The sequence below is a fragment of the Pipistrellus kuhlii genome, unplaced genomic scaffold, assembly GCF_014108245.1.
Source record: "Pipistrellus kuhlii isolate mPipKuh1 unplaced genomic scaffold, mPipKuh1.p scaffold_m20_p_12, whole genome shotgun sequence".
NCBI lineage: Eukaryota > Metazoa > Chordata > Mammalia > Chiroptera > Vespertilionidae > Pipistrellus > Pipistrellus kuhlii.
The window spans coordinates 5196133-5214043 of record NW_023425427.1 but is presented as its reverse complement, the minus strand read 5'-3'; the positions used below and the strand labels follow the sequence as shown (position 1 = coordinate 5214043).

Genomic DNA, 17911 nt, shown 5'->3' with positions numbered 1-17911 from the left:
AGTACATAAATGAAAGGTCTCCTAAAACCCACACTTGGAGCCATCCATCTTGAGAGGCAGTGAGCTCCCTATGACAAGAGGAATGCAAGAAACCCCTTCCAACATGAGAACCTGTGCTCTCTGGCTTCCAATCCAGATCTTCTTTTCCGGCTTTAAACTCAAGAGAGGTCCGAGGGCCTGGCCGGTGATGGAGTCACGGGGAGTAGCCAGGCGCTCAGCTCTAGCTGGTTACGTCAGTTTGGTAAAAGGGGAGGGGGGGGGGCAGGGCAGCTATAGCTTCCCCAATTCAAGAGAAGCTGGAACTCTGGGTTCCTCAAAATGCTAAATACTCCGATTTTAACTGGTGACAGCGCATTCTAAACGCCGAGCCCGGCCTGAGCTTGCCTGTTGAAAGCCTCCCAGGTCAGTCCGACCTGGCTGCTCCCTCCCTGGCTCCCCCACACCGCGCCTGGCACTGGCTGCTCTTTCCCACCGCCCCAGCGAGGGCCCACAGAGGACCCCCTTCCTGCACCTTCCAGCCTGAGCCATCCCAGAGGCTGGGGGGTGGGGGCTGGTAACCCCCTCTGCCCCCAGCTCTCGGCTCACTTCTGGCTCCTATAGCAACGGCCAAGAGCAAGTCTCTCCTATCAACGTTCTCACTTTGGAGAGGGGGGGGGGGGAGGGGAATCTGCGCTTCACTGCAGAACTCCTCACACCCACGCCTAAGCCCTTCCCTGGCGCCCTGCGTGGAGCCTGCTGCCTGGCAGGTGCTTGGGAAAGACCTGTTGACTCAAAAGGAAGAGGGCGAACAGGGTGGAGGTTCCTCTGTGCATGTGAACACGTAGTTACGGTCAGAGGTGCACGCCCAGCACACACACATGTGCACATCCACGCAAGAACGCCAACGTAGGTCGGCTCAGACCCACACCCCCAGGTCACGTCCTCCAGTGGGCGGCGCACAAACACGGGGCAGATGCCGAGGAGCAGGCGATGTTTACACATCCCGGGCCATTCCCTCCGAGCAGCCAACTGGACAGGGGCCCCAGAAGCGTGGGAGGAGAGAGCCGACCCCGCCCCCCACCAGGACAGGCGCCCGTGTTGAGCTCTGGCAATGGTCAAGCAGACAAAGCCACCTCGGGCCTAGGGGGAGGTGGGCTGTCACCGGTGGGAACAGGCTCAGGCCCAGGCTCAGGCCCAACCCCAGGGCAGGGGTTGATACCAGGTTGGGAGGTGGACTGGCCACCCCTGGGCCACCATGACCCCTTCTCGGCCCGGTGACCTCTTCTCTTGCTGTGCTCCCTATTTAGATCCTTCCTAACTTCCTCTGGGATCCTTGCTCGTCTCACTTTAGGGAACACCTCCTTTTTCCTAGTATTTCCCTAGGAAATCTCTCCCCATGCTCACAAGTCTGCCTTCACCTCTTCCCGACCCCAACACCCCATCTCAGTCACCTCCATAGCCACGGTGTCCTACCATGAGTGAGGCACTATGCTCAGCCTCTCAGGAGCTCCCCCTTCCTTCCACCAACACACACACACACACACACACACACACACACACACACACAGCTGCACTGCCCCGTCCTGGGCAGGCAGGTCACCATGGCTCTAGCCAGGAGACACAGGAGTCACCCAGGAGAACATGAGGAGCCCAGCAAGGCTGCCTCTCCTCTGAGACCAAGTCCGATGCGCCCACAGCCTGGGTTCTCGGGGTGGCTTGGTCCAACCACCCATCTTACCCATGAGGAAGCGGCGACCAGGGGAGAGGAACTTGCCCATGAGCCCCTAACCCAATAGGTCTATAGCAAGCAAGCATCATCTCTGGGACCCCCCACATGGCCTTAAACTTTAGTGCAAGCCCATCTCCGTCAGGAGGTAGAAGGCAGTGAGGAGGCCCGAGGGCAGGGCCTGCACTCCAGAGGAGATGGAGGGAGGTCCTTAGTCCCTTTCCAGGCAGCTTCTGCTTGGCCCCAGTTCCAGTCTCCACCCTCTTCTACCCCGCCTTCTGCTCCAGGGGCTGCTGACCTGTGCAGACCACACCAACCAAGCTTCATAGGGTCTGTCTGGCCAACGGGAAACCCTGGCAGGAGATCAGGGGAGGGAGGGGAGTCGCCTGGGCGGGCGGGCTGGGTCCCTCCACTGAAGTCCCAGCTATCTCAGTGGCTGTGTTCCCCGGGCTCTCCCCTCCCTCGGGGCCTCGGTGGATCAGCCCCGGCTGTCACTAGCTCTGGGGTCCTGCACTCCTCTTCACTGTTCCCCACACCCGCCCACACCCGCCCACACCTCCGATCATCCTGGTGGAAGTGCCATCTGCTTCCTGCTGGACCCCCACGGAGACACCAGGCGGCATCTCAGCGGCTGAGAACCAAGAACCAACCAGTCCCCATCCGTGCAGCTGACGGAACCTCCTTTCCGTCTGGACAGGAAACCAGGCCTGGGAGAAGCTGAGACGTGGTCACACGGAATATCAGGACTCTGCTACTCACCAACACACCCAACCGTTCCCGCCAGCCTGCCACGGGCTCTAACCACAGAGTTCGTACCATAACCTCATGGATCCCTGGGTTCTGGGCCAGCATTTCCTTGCCTTTTATTCATTATCTTCCTCTCTAATGAGTCTTTTTTTTTTTTTAATATATTTTATTGATTTTATACAGAGAGGAAGGGAGAGAGAGAGTTTGAAACATCGATGAGAGAGAGTCATCGACCAGCTGCCTCTTGCACACCCCCTACTGGGGATATGCCCGCAGCCAAGGTACATGCCCTTGACCGGAATTGAACCCGGGACCCTTCAGTCCCCAAGCCGACGCTCTATCCACTGAGCCAAACCCGTCCGGGCATCTAATGAGTCTTTTTAAAGACATTTTTCCTAGTGTGTCCCCATAAAAATTTCATATATAGAGATATTTTTTATGCACTGCACATATATTGCGTTTTAAACAGAAAAAGTTAAGTTTTTGTTACCGCCCCCCTCCAAGAACCAATTTTTTGCCCACTCAGGGTCAATATCGCCCCCATTGAGAATGCAGGTTCTGGACCCATTCAAATATATAATCCTCCCCCATGACAAATGGACAGCCGTGATGAGCTCCATTTTCCAGATGAGGAAACTGAGGTTCTGAGAGGCAAGTGACTTCCACTCAAGTTCCCCCGGGTAGGAAGTAAGAGGATATGCTGATAGCCCCTTAAACTGTCCCACATTTAGGCCTTAGAGAGGGCTGAGGGTGCCTGGAACAGAGGTAGGGGAGAAGCCCAAGGTTGGAAGAGAAGACAGGATTCAACCCCAACTCTGGTGTGTGCCTCCAGGCCAAGCGCTTTCTGTCTCTGAGCTCACGGTTTCTCAGCGGTGCAGTGAATCAGGGGAGTCAGAGCAGCGACCATCTCTGCTCCCTGCCACCACAACGAAAACAAAACCTCCTTTATTTTCTACAGGCCAAGAGGCTGGAAGGTTGATCCCCGAGTCCTAACTCTGCCTCCGGGGAATGAGCCTTGAAAAAACACAGCTGCCTTTGGCCCCGGATTCAGCCACTTGTCTTTTCTAACTTGGGGAAGCAGACACTGAGAGGCTTAGGCCCCATCCCCCAGAGGGTCTATACACAGAGGGCGCAGCATGAAGGTGGCACCCCCAGGGACAGATCCCAGGAAGGGAGAACTGGCTGGCCGACCTCCTAGTCTCCCCAAAACATTGGAAGAGTCTCCCCTTAGCTCAGACTCACTCTGTGACCTCCACATGACCTCCCAGGCTGCAGTCTGCAAAATCAGGCCACCGAACCAGCTGAGCCTGAATCCCCTTTTCGCTAAGAGGTCAAAAAGAGTCTCCACTGTACCCGGAAGGCCAAGCTGCCCTTCCTATTCCTGGAAACCACAGCCACCAGAGAACCACATTTTAACCTTTATGGGCTTGCAAAAACTTAAATAAAATAAAAAATCAGTTTCATTCAGATGCTGCTGGCTTGGTTGCCATGGACACCACCTAATCATGAAGGATGACTGTTACTTGTTCCCATGGCAACATGGAGGCCTGAGGAACATCCTGTAATTTCAGACACGACACCAAATTTTAGTTGTCGGGTTGCAATGACCAGATCTTAATGCTTCAAAACAGGCAGAGGCGCCAAAAGAAAAGTCACCACAAGAGTAGAAAGAAGACGTGCATGTGTGTGCTGGACCTCAACAGTGGTCAGGAAAATGAAAATTAAAACTACCAGGTGCCATTTCACACCTTGTTCACACCAAACAGAGAAAAATGAAAAAAACACTGCCCTCAAATGTTGACAGGAATGTAGAAAAACCTTTCCTCACTGCTGGAGAAGTGGAAGAAGGGGTTTGGAGAACAATTAAGACAATAACTAGTTGAAACTGACACACACGTACACACACACACACACATACACTGACTCTGGGACCAGAAATTTCCTTCCTGCATGTCCAGTCTAGAAAAATGCTTCATTGCACCCGGAGATCTGCACAAAAGATGACTCCTGCGCCACTGTTCATAGTAACAATGTGTTGTAAGTAACTTAAATGTCCACCCCTGGGGGAACAGATGACTGCACCTTGAGGCAATTACTCAGTGGAATACTATACAGCAAGGAAGAGGGGAACACCACCAAGGGACGCTGTTCAGAACTGCAATGGAACACAATAGTGCTACCAAAGACCCAGTTCTATCAGATCAACAGGAATAACTCAGAAATATGAGGTTGAATGAAAAACATAAATTTCAAAAGGAAACAAGAGTGCAAACTTTATAGTGGCTGTTTTTTATTGTTATTTTTTTGTTTTGTTTTTTACACAACTGTTCATGGCAGCTTCATTTGTAATAGCCCCAAATGGGAAACAGCTAAAACGTCCGTCCACAGGTGAATGGTGAAACAAACTGGTACATCCATCAGGGGTGAAGCAGAATAATGCCCCTCCAAAGAAGTCCAAACCTTAATCCCAGAACCTGTGGCTGTGTTACTTACATGGCAAAAGGGACTTTATAGATACATTTAAGATCGAGAAGTTGGGAGGTGAGAATTTATCCTGGAGTATCCAGATGGGAATAATCTGAGATGTGAAAGAGGGAGACAGGTAAGTCAGAGAGAAGCAACGATGAAGAAGAAGCAAGAGGGAGTCTAAGCATGAGAGGAAGGATGGGAGAAGCCAAGAAATGCGGGTGACCTTCAGCTAGAAACTGGGAACAGCCTCCGCTGACAGCCAACACGAAAACAGGGACCTCGGTCCTACAACCACATGAAACGGAATTCTGCCAGGAACAGGCAAAGAAACTGATTTTTCCCCCTACAGCCTTCAGAAAGGAAGGCAGGCTGCTAACCCCTTGGTGTTATTCCTGCAAGACTGTGGACCGCCAGCACCACGAGATGACAAATCTGTCTTGTTTAAGCTTCTAAGTTTTAGTTTGTTATGGCAGCAAGAGGAAGCTAACACGCCTACTATGAGGCACTGAGTAATGAAACAGAAATGCACTATTGCTACATGGAGTTACTTGAGTGGGTCTCAAGGACATTGTGCTAAGGGGGGAAAAGCCAATGTCAAAAGGCCACATTGTGTATGATCCCACTTGCGGCATTCCCGATGTGCTAAAATTCCAGAGATGAACAACAGGTCAGTGATCACCAGGTGTTAGGGAGGTGGGTGTATCGACAGAGGAGCAGCACCACAGAGATCTCTGCGGTGATCAAGTCTTGAGTCTTTTTTTTTTTAAATTCAAAATTGCCAAGTTTGACCTTATTTTATTGTTATTGTTATTCCTCACCCAGGGATATTTTCTCATTGATTTTTTTTTCTTTTTTTACTGTTTATAAAGTATTACAAATAGTAGTACACGTCTCCTTTTCTTTCCCCAACTGACCTTCCCGAAGTCTCCCCTTACCGCCCCCCTCCACACACACACACACAAGCCCTCACCCTCCTCCCAGTATCTTGCATCCATTGGTTATGCTTATATGCATGCATACAAGTCCTTCGGTTGATCTCTTAATCTCTACCTCCCACCCCCCACCACCAACCTTCCTCAGCCTTCCTGCTGTTGTTTGAAGAGAATATAGGGACAGGGGTGGAGGGAGTGGGAGGAGAGAAGCTTCAATATTGGAGAGAGAGACATCAATTGGTTGCCTCCCACACACGCCCTGACCGGGGCCAAGGAAAGAACCTACAATCAAGGTATCTGCCCTTGACTGGGAATTGAAACCCAAGATCCTTTGTTGCACAGGCTGACAGACACACCGGCCAGAGCAAGTCTTGTATCTTGACTGCAATGGTGGTTCCATGAATCTACATGTGATAAAATGACACGGAATTACATGCACACATCTCACCAATGTGCAGGAAAGAGGGACAGCAGCAGCCCTGACATCTGGATGCTGGCCTGGCACTCCCAGCTCTGCCACGTGATTCTCCTGCTGGACACAATCTCACAGGCCACCAACCTCAGACAAGGTCACCACCACCAAGTGAGGCCAAACAAGGCCACTGCATAATTTTTGTCTAAGCATCGAACAAAAGCCAGGTCACAGACCGGCCGGCATGGCTCAGTGGTTGAGCATTGACCTTTGAACCAGGAGGTCATGGTTCAATTCCCAGTTGGACACATGCCCAGGTTATGGGCTTGATCCCCAGTGTGGAGTATGCAGGAGGCAGCCAATCAATGGTTCTCTCTCATTACTGATGTTTCTATCTGTCACTCCCTCTCCTTTCCTCTCTGATATCAATAAAAATATACAGAGTGGCCAGATTATTATAATCTCTGAACACATAATAACCTAGCCACTCAGTGTGTGTGTGTGTGTGTGTGTGTGTATTGGAGACCTGGTGCATGAATTCGTGCATGGGCGGGGTCCAGCCAGCCTGGCCAGGGGGAGGGCACATGGGCAATTGGCCGGCCTGCTTGCTGGTTGAACTACTGGTTGAGGGGACAATTTGCATAATTGCCTTTTATTATATAGGATATACACTGAGTGGCCAGATTATTATGCGTTCAGAGATCATAATAACCTGGCCACTCAGTATATATATATTTTAAAAACCATGCCACAGTGCCACCCACCAAGTCCCAAACACCACCCTGTGGCTAAAACAAGTGATGCTGCTGCTTCAGAAGCCCAGCCTATCCTCATGCTGCCTCGTCTCCCTGGAGATAAGATTTGAGATCAACCATCACACACGTGGCCACCCTTCCTGACAGCAGCCAATCTAGCAGAAGCTTTGCTTCCTTAGACTTCCCCAACACCACCTGACCAAAGCTCAGATCCTACTGGTATGGGAGGTTCTTTCTGCCGCACTCCCACGGAGGCGCCCCCTGGTCCCCAGTGTGCGGTCTCCTTCGCTGCAGTGACTAATAAACCCAACATGTTCAACTGGAAGTGCATTCCTGGCGGGCCTCTGTCTGGAGGGCGCTGACGCTGCAGGATGCTGTACTCTAATTACAGGAAAACTGGGCGAATGGTACACAAAAACCTGTTTTCACCAGTGCCTATCCATCTGTAGTAATTTCAAAATAAAAGGTTAATGATTAGCCTATTGAACTATACAGGATCGTATCTGTGTGTAAACAATTGAAAGTTCCATCCCGAGAAACTAGCTGCACAAATATTGGTGTCCAGTGTCACCTGAGTGGAGAGGGCCAGCCATGTAGAGGTGAGAGGCACAGGAATATGAAATCCCTGCTGAGGGGGGCTCTCTAGGCGGACAGATGTTTGCTGTTTAGGTGGCTAAACTAATACAATGTTTTACTTTCTGTTTGCAGGTGTGAGCACTTACATAGGAAAATATCATCAGCGGTGCCCACACACTTGTTACCAGAGGTTTTCTTTACAGAATGGGACAGGCTGCAGGTGGGACCAGAGGATGGTGCTATTTAATGAATGAAGAACAATAGACTTCCCCAAACTAATAGTAAAATTAAAGTATAAATAGGTGGTATGATGATTCAGTACAAATTGTGCCTCCTGAATATGGCTGAGGAGGAAAGAGGAAAAGAAACAAGAAAAAAAAAAGTGACATCAACAGCAGCCCAGGTGACCAGAGAGAGAAAGTGGGTCAGGAAAGGCCACAAAGTAACCTGCGGATAAAGGAACGTAAGAGCTCCCAAACCTGGAGTGCCAACGGGCTACTGGCCCCCCAGTCCCTGACCTCGGGCGTGGCCAGGTGAACGAGAGGAAGGGCCAAAGGTGAAATCGCCATGGCAACAGGGCACGGAGTCTTCAGATTATTAGGACTTTGCAGACACAGCCGTCCAGCTGATGTGTCTGTATCGGTGTGGGTGTGTGTGTGTGTGTGTGTGTGTGTGTGTGTGTGTGAAAGAAGCACATCTGTACTGTAATTATCCGCTCTTACCAGTTAAGTAAAATAGTGAGTTTGCCAAACTATTGCATTGATAAGCTGGCGGGTCTCCTTGCACACTTTCCAGTTCAGCCTTTGGTCATCCATCTTTGGGAGAGTGAGGAAGAGGTGCTCCTTAGAGGTTATTAATCCACCTGACCCCCAGAACCCGAGAGTGTTACTTCCTATGACGGATGCGGCTGAATTAAGAATGTGGAGATGGAGAGATCGCCCTGGATCGTCTAGTCTAGGTGGGCCCGCTGCAGTCACAAGGGTCCTCCTCAGAGAGCGGTGGGAGGACCAAGGAAGGCAGAGGAGGAGATGTGGTGATGGAAGCAGAAGTGGGAATGCTGTGGGGCTGTGGGTCAAGGAACACAGCAGCTTCTAGACGCCGGAAAAGACAAGGAAATTGATCCTCCCCAGCACTGCCAGGAGGAATGCAGTCCTGCCGACACCTTGATTGTAGCCCCAGGAAACTGATTTCAGACTTCTGACCTCCACAACTGTCAGATAACGAATCCATGTTGTTTGGAGACACTAAATTTGACAGTGGCAACAGGAAACCAATCCACCCACTGATGAAAGCACAACTTATTCCAATTACATTAAAGTAACGACAGGGAGAGAGCGGTAGCAGATGGTTGGCCGATTTCGGATTGTGTACTCGCAAGGTCTCTCACCCTCCTTTTCCAAATTACAGCTGCCTTAGAAAAGGAGACAAGCCCTGGCCCCTGTGGCTCTGTTGGTTGGAGCAGGTTTGATTCCAGTCAGGGCACGTACCCAGGTTGTAGGTTTGATCCTTGGTCGGGGTATGTACAGGAGTAGGGGTGCTTACAACAAATGGTTCACTCTTGTATTGATGTTTCTCTCTTTTCCCCTCTCCTTTCCTCTCTTTAAAGTCAATAAAAACATCTTCATGTTTAAGGATTAAAAAAAATTTTTAAAGAGATGAGCTTCCTCTTGGAAATATAACATTCAGCACCATATACAATGTAAATGTCTTTCTTTCTCTTCATGCATTATCAAATAACATCAATGATAACCACATACTATACTTGAAAACCACAAAAGTATATGGCACCTTGTTGGCTATGTCATAATAGATGTTTTCAAGTCTGCACATAAAGAACATTTCATCTTTTAATACTCACTCAGCACCCTGTGTATTTATCCTTTGAATAGATTCTGATTACATCAATAACACTTCTTTAGGGTTTATAAGTCATAATGATAGCACCCCAGAGGGAACCATGATGATCAAAACATAATATCCACATGTATTATTAAATTCATCCTATTTTTCACTCATGCAGAAAACATAAACCAATTCTTTTTGCCCCCAAATTCCACCTTAGTACTTAATATTCTGCACTTTTGTTCACAAACCGTATTACTAAATTAGAGCAATATAACTATATAACAGGCTTATTTGTTTTACAACAGATTTAAATGGGCATAAGTTCTAAATGTGCATAGATTGATTTTTACACATGTAACTTAAACTCTCTTTACTGTTCTGTATTTTAAATTATCTCCAAGTTTCTAAGTTAATGATTTAATACTAAAGCAAACTGAATTTCAGTTCCTTGTGTAATTTTTATTATTTATTTATTTATTTAAATATATTCTACTATTTTTTTTACAGAGAGGAAGGGAGAGAGATAGAGTTAGGAACATAGGTCAGCTGCCTCCTGCACACCCCCTACTGGGGATGTGTCCGCAACCAAGGTATGTGCCCTTGACCAGAATCGAACCTGGGACCTTTCAATCTGAAGGCTGACGTTCTATCCACTGAGCCAAACTGGTTTTGGCTCCTTGTGTACTTTTTAGCCTGAGGAAGAGCTGACCCAGAGATTATATATCGGATCCAGTAAGGGACACAAAGTTGTAATTTGGAAAAAAACAACATCTTATGTGTTAGGGTAGACAACCTGTGACTGCCTGGGAACTTATGAGGAAAGGGAATTGGTGCACTCAGGCAGCTTATGCTAGCCGCTGTGCCATGAGCCAAGAGTCCTTTGTCTGGACCCTGGAGCCTCGTGTCTTCTGACAGCACCCAGGAAACACTACCAGGTTAGTTTGTTGGCTTGCAAGTAAGGTAAAATCCCCACCCCTCAAAGTAATTAACAGACAGCATAAAAAATAGTGAGGAATAGATTTAACAAAATGAGTACAAGACTAATCACTTTAAAAATAACACAGAAAGACACAGAAGAAAATCTCAGTAAATGGAGACATACACATTTGGGAAGCCTCAGTATTGATAAGATGCCATTTCTCCCTCCCACAAGCTGATGGGTAGATTCAATGCAATTGCAGTCAAAATCCGAGCAGGCTTTCTGAAGACACTGACAATTTTAAACTCAGGTGGCAAAGCAAAGGACCTAGAATAGCCAAACAATCTGGAGAAAGAAGAAACAGGTTGAGAGATGTATATTACTTGGTTTCAAAAGATACTTTACTATGTTGAAATATAACTGAAGTAATGAAGGCAGTATGGTTTTAGCATAGGGATGGACATACAGACCAATTGAACAGAAGAAAGCACAGAAATAGTCCCACACAGATATGGTCAATTGATTTTGGGGGGGGGGGGGGAAATTCAGTCAGTTGATGGTGGAAAAGATAGTTTTTTCAACAGTCTAAAACAACTGGATTTCTGTATGCAATAAAAATGGACTACCAGCCCTGGCCAGTGTGGCTCAGTTGGTTGGATATTGTTTAGTAACTGTGGTCGGCAAACTGCGGCTTGCGAGCCACATGTGGCTCTTTGGCCCCTCGAGTGTGGCTCTTCCACATAATACCACAGCCTGAGCGAGTCTATTTTGAAGAAGTGGCGTTAGAAGAAGTTTAAGTTTAAAAAATGTGGCTCTCCAAAGAAATTTCAATCGTCGTACTGTTGATATTTGGCTCTGTTGACTAACGAGTTTGCCGACCACTGGTCTAGTACACCAGAGGTGGCAGCTCGAGTCCTGGTTAGGGCATATACCCAGGCTTTGGGTTCCGCCCCCAGGTGGGGTGTGTTCAGGAGGTCATCGATTGATGTTTCTCTCTCACTGATGTCTCTTTCTCTTTGTCTCTCTCCCCCCTTCCCTTTCCGAAATCAATTTTTTAAAGGACCATTAGAAAGCACGGAGAAATAAATCCAAGAAGGACACTGACTTTGCCATATAGGCATATTTTTAGCGTAAACTTGACTCCTGAAGTCAGAAACATCAGCTCCAACTTTAATGAGAAGAAACTGAGGTCCCGACACATCAAGCCTGAACAATAAAACGTGACCAAACAGATGGGAGATGCAGAGGTGGGATTCGCGCCCAGCGGCCTCTAAACCCCGTGAGATAGGAGCCTCTGTGCGGACCAGTGAGAGGGCGGGTCCCACGCCACCCAGGAATCTGAGTTTCCTCCCTGCCTTTGGCTTCTCCCTAAATGTCCAGGGCCCACCCAGCCTGGCGATCAGGCAGAAAAGGACGCCTCGCCTGGGACCTCGTTTCGTTTCCATGACGCTGGGTGTGGGGAAGGATAGGTGTCATGAGACTATGGAAGGAACTTCCATGCTTGTTGTCTCTCGGATGGAAATGGATCAGGGCTCACATTTGTCTTCAAGTTCAGAATGTGGGTCAGAGTCCGTGGAGGTTATCCACTGTTGCTGGGGGTGGAGTCTGTTGGGAGAGAGGCTCGGAGATGACTAGACAAGGTTGGGGTCCAGGGACTCCCTACCTGGGCCCCAGGGTTTGCTTCTTAACACAGAGCATCCAGCAGTCACGCTGCTGGTACTCAGGGAGTCGTGGGGAGAGGGAGCCAAGGAGATGTGTTCCCTCCAGTTCTATCCCAGAACTGGGTGGAAGCCTCTGGAACGGGACAGTGCAGGACTCCTCGCTAGCTCCGTGTAAATCCTGCAGACTTTCCAGCCTGGGTAGACAAGTTCCCAGGTCTTCTTTACGCCTCTCTTCTGGAGCCCCTTATCAGCTGCCTTTTACAGGACATGCTTCCCACCCCTCACCCTGACATGCACCTCCCTTCCAAAGACTCCCCCAGAGTCTTCCACAAAACTCCTGGTTTCCTGAGCACTCCAGGGATCGGGTTAAGTGGCCCAAAGGCTTCTCTCATCCCTCAGTCTCTTCTTCCTCCTTTGCTTTCTGAGGATCCCTACACACGTTAGTGTCACCTTCCCCGTTTTCCTTCCTGAGTTTTTGCCTGGGACTCTTCGCTCTGCAGCCACAGTGGAAACCTGGCCTTTGTTCTGTGCTGCTGAAATTTAGGAAAGTAAGGAGGCCCCAGGGTTTGCTCCTCACAGCTGCGTGCAGTTTTTCTCCGTTCGTTTTTGTAACACAATGCAGCACTGCACGTTTTGAAGTATTTGCGTATGTCGGGAAGTATAAAAAAGCAAGTGTGGGCAAGACACACAGCGCCCTCAGGAGGCTGGTCATCCCTGGAGAGGGTGTGGGAGGCTTTAGCTCTCTCTCGGGGGGTCAGCGAATTTTCCCCCTAAAGGGCCAGAAAGTCAGTATTTTAAGCTTCAACTGCTCCATTCTGGTGACAGCCAGGGAGAGCAGCCACAGACAATACAATAGGTAAATGAATGAGCTTGGCTGTGTTTCATAAAATGTAATGTATGGACACTAAAATGAGAATGTCCTATCATTTTTCACGTGTTATAAAATATTATTCCTCTTTCGAATTTTGTTTCAACCCCTGAAGAATGTGAAAGCTATTCTTAGCTCGCAGGTCACACGACGAGACAGGTGGCAGCTGGATCTGGCCCGTGGGCTGCACTTTGCCGACCCCTGCTGTCCCTGAACCATTTTACTTCTAAGAAAGAGAAAAAGGAAAGAGAAGAAAGTGCGGCCAGCCGTGTTAACATCTGTTAAACCTGAAAGGTGAGTGCCTGGGCGCCTGCAATACTATTTTCTATACATTTTAAACTTTCCAATATTTTAGAATTTTTCAAAAATTTAAGAAAGAAAGAGGGGAAAAAAAATCCTAGACATAGCCCCCAAATACACCCAGGGCTTATCCCTGGGAGCTGGAATGAAAAATGATTTTTATTTTCTCCTCTTCTGTCGTGGATTTTATTGCTCTTTTTTCATCCTGGGAGTTGGGGGAGGAGGAGGAGGGAAATATCAACATAAACAAGTATGAGTGACACCTGCAGCAGCCTCTGGGGGAGAGGGTGCCACGGAACCACCTGGAAGGTTCCGACCCCCACAGGCATCACATTTTATTTCTGGAGCAGCCCTCACAGAGCGGCAATGAGCCCCTCAGGCTTCAGATGAACAGATCTCGACAATTCGCCCAGCCCATAACGACAGCTTATGCTCCGCCACGTCTAATTGTCAGAAGTGCTTCTGGCCCTACTAGCATGGTTAGTGTCTTGTCTGAGGTCCCACAGTACTTATGGAGCAACTGGGACTCCCCTGGCCACCTCCTGAGCCAACTCAGTCCCCAAAAGAGAGGCAGAAATGATCAGAAACCCACTCTCCCCACAGATTGCCAGTTTAATGGTTTCCGACCTCCAAATCCAAGTTTTACAAATCTCCTTGCCAACAGGGGCACTAAGAAGCGACCCCATGTCTGGCTGGCCTGCTCCCTCTGGCCCCACTCTCTCTTCTCCTCCCCTCAGCTCCTTCATCCCCCAGGGATTTAGGGAAGGGGGGGGGGGACGCGCAGAGCCTCACAGCCCCCGCATCTTCCTCTGCCTTTCTCATTTCACAGCAGTGTCAACACATCACCTCCAACAGCCAAGAAAAAAGAACAACCACAGCCCAGATGCCGACGGTGTTCTCCTGTCTGTCAGGAGGAAGAGAGGAGGGAAATAAAAGCCAACTATACTTCCAGAAGCAAAATCCCCAAACCTCCTCTCAGGCACCCCCGGCAGCTGTCAAAGTCAACAGGGGAACCCGGCGAGGGCGGGAACCCATTCGGCATGGAAGCCAGGCAGCCGTGGCGTGGCGTCTGAGACACGCAGACCGAGCCGGCTGCCTTTCCATGGGCGCGATGGGCGTCCTCGCAGGCTCGTCTCTTCTGACAGCGTACAGGTGGTCCGTCTAGACTGCAGAGCAAGCGAGCCTGTCTTTTCCGAGGACCGCGTCGCACCCCCACCCCATTATTATTATTTGGAGGGCCATTGAGATTCCCCTGGCTTCCTCGTTTATGCAATCAGAGGAAATTGCAACACAGAGAGCTGCTCCCAACGCAAGGCCACGTGGGCCGATTTCAGATGGATAATTAAATATTGAACAATCGCTGAAAAGCCTCTTCGGGCTCGGGGTGGCTAAAAATAGCCACCCTGCCACTCCCGGCGAGGGCACCGCCCAGAGCCAGCCTTCTCTCAGGGAACGGCGGAGAGGGCACCAGAGGGGTGACTCCCCAAACACCTACCGCACAGAAAACAAAACTTGGGCTCCCGGCAAGCTCGAAATGTTCCCGACCAGGAAATACTCTCCCTTTCCTGACATTTAACCAAGTGGCCTCGACAGGAAGGTGCAGGGGAAATATCATAGCCGTGCGTTCCTTTTTCTGTTAAAAATAGTCAAGAGACTTTGGGTCATTTCTAAGCGAAACCCATATGTGGTCCAGGATATGCACACGTCTGTGTCAAATTGCACAGGAGTCTCTCTCTCCCCCTTCCACCTCTCCCGAAGACCCAACAAGGAGCCCGGCGGCCTCGGTTTACCTAGCTGGGCCAATCTTAGGAAAAGCAACAAACAACATCAAGGCATCTGGACTCCAGAAAGGGTCTCTCACTACCATCTTTTTTTTTTTTTTTTTTAATCTATTTTATTGATTTTTTACAGAGAGGAGGAGAGAGGGATAGAGAGCTAGAAACGTTGATGAGAGAGAAACAGACCAGCTGCCTCCTGCACACCCCTCATCGAGGATGTGCCCGCAACCAAGTACATGCCCCTGACTGGAATCGAACCCGGGACCCTTCGCTCCGCAAACCGACGCTCTACCACTGAGCCAAACCGGTTTCGGCTCTCACTACCATCTTTACATGACCGTGGGCAAATGGCTTTGCTCTGTGGGCCTCGGTTTCCCCAGATGTCAAGGGGAACAGGTAGCTCCCAGTGCTGAGCTGAGCGGCAAGAGGGCACAGGATGATCCCTCCCCGGTTAGCAGCCAAGCGAAGCAGGCCCCGGCCCCTCCCTGTACCACCCCGTTTCAGTAAGTACAGACGCCGTGGGGCAGAGACAGAGCACCCAGAATCAGGACTCTAAACACTACCCCCCGAGATCGAAGGCACACCGGGGCCCGGCCCGTCCTCCCTGAACTACAAGAACCAAAGAAAAGCAGCACCGGCGTCTGCACGTGTCCGCTCTGCAGCCCGCCGGCCTCGGTTCGAATCTTGCCTCTACAGCGAGCGACCTGACCACCCTGACAGTGTCCTCACCCGGCAGAGGGGGGTGATGACAAGGACCCCTACCCTCTGAGAGGGTTGGGAAGTTAAAATGAGACAGGAGACAAGGGGAGCTCTTGGCACGGGGCCTGGCACACGCTCGGCTAGGTAAAAGGAAGCTCTGGCTTTCCTTACTCTTAAAGGTGATAAGGAAGGGCCGGAAACAGACACAGAGGCCAGGAGGCGTTCAGCACATGACCTGGGGTCTCTGGGCTCAGTCCAGCCCCTGTGGGTCTCGGGCTGGCTGCCCATCTCCGGGGGTTTCACACCGGGAAACACGAAACCATCAGCGCAAACGGACTTGATGGAGAATCAGGGCTGCGCCCATACGGCCGGAGACCTGTCCTGGGAGCGCAGATGGTGGGCAGGCAGGACTGAGAACAGGATACAGGGGCGGGGGTCCTGGGAGGGATGGGGCCTGGGGGATCGCCTGGGTCAGCCAGGCAGGCAGAGGAGCCACCAGGAGGGCTGACCCCCACTCTGATGCCAGGAGGTCATTCCTGCCTCCCTCCCGAGTTATGGCCAAGATGGGGGGAAATGATGGCCGAGAACACTTGGTGCAGGTCAGACGGGAGGAGGAGGTGGAGGCCTTATCCAAGCGGAGGCCTGACCCCTGAAACATCCGGACGGTGAGGTGGTGCACTGACACACCCAGGATCTGGAGTCTGGCAGAGATGGGCTCGCTGTCCCTGAGCTGCATGATGCTGGCAAGCCTGGCACTCTCAGGATGGAGTTTCCTCACCTACAAAATAAGGTTAATACCAGTGTCCCTCTCACGGGGCTGGTGTGAGCGTTCAACGAGATAAGGCAAGTTAAGTTCAGAGTTAAGCTCACTGGCAGGCCCTGAGCAGGCCCTCAGCAAAGAGAAGCCATTTTTACCTTCATTACCTGCCACAACAGGGAGTAGTGAGCCACCCAGCCTCGGAGGGTGTGTAGGGGTGAGGAGGGCCTGAAGAAGCTGGGGTCAAGCCCCAAAGGAGGGATTGTGTCTCAGCAGGAACAGAGGGAGAGACAAGTCAGAAAAAGGGGCACATCCAAGTGAGGGGCAGAAAGCCAGGCCTCACCCTAAGGGCCTGCCCAGCCCACAGGGTCTGAGCTGTTTCCCAGGGATCACTCAGTGGGTCTCACTGCAGCTAGGGTCCCATGGAGAGGTCCCAGCCCAGCCCTTCCCTCTGGAGGTCCTTCCCTAAGCATGCCACCAGTTAGAAAACAGCTATGTCAAACCAGCACCCTTCCATGCCACCCATCCGTGCCACCATCTTCCTGGGGGCCAGCAGGCCTCGGTGAGGGCTGCATTCCTCAGAGTGCCGGGGCGCTCCTGAGAACCCCCCTCCTAAGGCCCCCTCCACAGACAGACTCCAGCGGATCTTGAAAGGAAACAGGCCTTGGTGGAAAGGAGACCGCAGCAGCCAGGGCACAGGGCCACGCCGTGGAGGTCCGGATGGGTGCAGAGCGGGGACTGGCTGTCTCAGGAGAAAACATCCACCACGTCTCCAGCGCCCAGGCAGGCCGGGCATGTGGCTGGAGCCCCGGAAACAGCTGAAGACATGAGGAGAAGAAGCCAAACCCTCCGTGAGTGTGGGTGTGGGCGTTCCAAGAGTTCTCCCTATTAGCCCTGCTTGACAAATGGGGAAACTGAGGCCCAGAGTCACACAAGCTTGTGGCTGAGCTGGGAATAGAGCCCCTATCTCCCACTAACCATTGTGCTCTCTGTGCCCTAAGAAATGCTCTGTGCCCCAGTACACCTCATCACCGCAGCCTCCCCAACAGACTGGGACTTGGCAAAGGCCGGGAGCATGAACCATTTATCCCCAGGTGCCCCCAGTACCCAGCCTGGAGTCCAGCACTTAGTAGGCGCTCCCAGTATGTATGCTTGGCTGAAGGAATGGGCCAGACTTTATCCAAAGTGAGAGGAAAACTTGCATTTCCCCCAACAGTCCTGGGGGACAGATAGGTTAGACAGACGAAGCTTTTCTTGACCTTGGTGGGAAGGCAAATGGCGGTGACACCCTATTGGGGGAGAAGACCCCCTGGAATCCATCGGCCATGTCCAGCCTTCAAGAGGACTTAGTGTCACAAAGCACTAAGTGAAACAGCCAGATGACCCGCCGTCCAACGGTCACTGTTTCCACCCTGCCTCTGGCTATCGCCAACAGGTCTATTCTGCCCATTCTTCAGATGGGGAAATTGAGGCCCAGAGAAGGGAAGA

General features: G+C 50.8%; 1 protein-coding gene across 5 annotated transcripts in view; it reads right to left on the bottom strand.

Annotated features, from left to right (window-relative positions):
- LOC118716123 (DAB2 interacting protein) overlaps positions 1-17911 on the bottom strand; it is a 174968-nt gene that overhangs the window by 96445 nt on the left and 60612 nt on the right. The gene's annotated exons all lie outside the window — the stretch shown is intronic.